Here is a 1949-nt window from a genome sequence, read left to right as displayed (position 1 = left end):
CAAAGATAACGGTACTAAGGTTTCCAAATTTAAGGCTGAGATAAAACACGGAGGCTTCTTGAGATTTCGAAGTATAGTTTAGAAGCTTGAATCCAAAACTCAGTTTCTTGGAAGATGCTTGGTGAAGAAAATATTTCTCTTGGCATAAAGTGCTTCATTTTTCTTAGAGAAAAGTTAGAAAAAAGAAAAGGCTGAGGAGGGCCAGTTTGCATAAAGGGGGGCTGAAATAAAAAATAACAAACAGTCCAAACTCATTCCTTTTTAGCTTCAACAAAGTGGGAAGGAACAAGTGAAGAGAAGTGAAAAATGCTTTGATCAGAAATTATTTGAGGAGTTCCCATTGTGGCTCAGTGGAAACGAATCTGACTAGCATCCATGAGGATGCAGGTTGGATTCCCGGCCTTGGTCAGTGGGTTAAGGATCCAGCCTTGCCGTGAGCTGTGGTAGAGGTCGCAGATGCAGCTCGGATCTGGCAATGCTGTGGCTGTGGTATGGGCAGGCAGCTGTAGCTCCCACTCGACCCCTAGCCTGGGAACCTCCATATGCCACGCGTTCATCCCTAAAAAGACCAAAATATATGTATATATAAAAAAAAGAAAAAAATGATTTGAAAGCAAAAGCCCTATGAATTCTAATCAAAGAGATTCTGAGAGGGTTTAATATTATAGATTAAGCATCTTTAGCACTAGAGGGGGCTGGAGACGGAGCAAATCCATCAAATTTTCGAACTGAAGAACAGAGGCTGTGTAACTGGCGAGAGATGGTACCAACCTCTAAATCAGCAAAGGGCCCTGAGGGGCACATCAGCTTAAATCCATTCATTTCTGGTTTTTCAAGATAATCTTCAACACGGTTTCTCTGGATGGTAGGGGGCTGATGAGACTCCTGTGTGAGTCAAGTGTCTGCCCGCCTACGTGCTAATGCAAACATCCAAACATCCCGGTCCCCTGAGAAGAAACTTTTAAACGTGTCCAACCTCATGGCTGGCTGTTTCACCTTCACTTTCTTCACTTAACAGAGAGGTGGGAACCTGCCTTTCTGGTTCTGGCCCCAGCACGTCTCTGGAAAAAAATCGTAAACCTAGAGATGGATGTTAACAAGAGAAAACTGTCAGAACCTCAGCTATGGTGTTTGGAACCAGCAGGTCTGGTAAAGCTCACAGACGCTTTCAGGAGATAGTCTGGTTTTGAAAATCTTTTTATTTGACTTGAGACTGAAGGTTCATCTCTTCCTTATTAAACTGAAAAATGAAATGGTACCAAATGACAGGATTACCGGTATCATAGGGTGTTAAATGTTCTCAGACAAATCTCTCTCCTCAGTTTAAACTTGAATCCCCAACATGCTTATTACTTTAATTTGAGGAGTCTCCAAATCTGGTGATTTTCTGAGCTCCGCACCCTTCTGAGGAGCTGGGAGCAGCTTTGTCTGACCACAAGGTCCATCTAGTCTGCAGCACACGTCAGAAACAGGCTTTTGATGTTCCATAAACACGCCGCCGTCAAATGCAACATCCTGCAGCAGTGAATCTGGTGTCTGTCTTTGCAGACGGATGTGTAAGACTTTAATTATCCAGAGTCGGAGGAATAAGAAACTGCAAATAACGGAACATTTTTCTGTGTACAGAGCTAAAAGCCAAGGGAAAGAAAACACAAGAATTTTGAGATTTTGGCCAAAAGACCCTTCCTAGCTCAGGCTTCAGGCTTGGTATGCCTTCGGGTCACCTTCCTTTCTGTTTAGAGCTGAGGTTTTAAGGCTCGCTCACCTCTGTTTCCCCACAGATGTCAGGTCCAGATGCTGCATCAATCACTTATCACTCTCAAATGTCTGTGTGGACTGGGTACCATCACCATGGGGTTCAAGTTCCAATTTGGTTCCCAGGTAGGTGCTGATGTGCTCTGTGAACCACCAGAAAAAATGAAGACATGAAGCACATCAAAAATTCTCAT

General features: G+C 43.5%; 1 long non-coding RNA gene across 1 annotated transcript; it reads right to left on the bottom strand.

Annotated features, from left to right (window-relative positions):
• Positions 1-1181: 1181 nt before the first annotated feature.
• LOC125134261 (uncharacterized) lies at positions 1182-1949 on the bottom strand. The gene is made up of 2 exons (XR_007136595.1): positions 1766-1949; positions 1182-1628 (listed from the first exon to the last, which is right to left on the bottom strand). It is a non-coding gene; the product is annotated as an uncharacterized LOC125134261 (long non-coding RNA).

This window comes from Phacochoerus africanus, chromosome 8, assembly GCF_016906955.1.
Source record: "Phacochoerus africanus isolate WHEZ1 chromosome 8, ROS_Pafr_v1, whole genome shotgun sequence".
NCBI classification, from domain to species: domain Eukaryota; kingdom Metazoa; phylum Chordata; class Mammalia; order Artiodactyla; family Suidae; genus Phacochoerus; species Phacochoerus africanus.
This window is presented reverse-complemented; position numbering and strand designations above follow the sequence as displayed.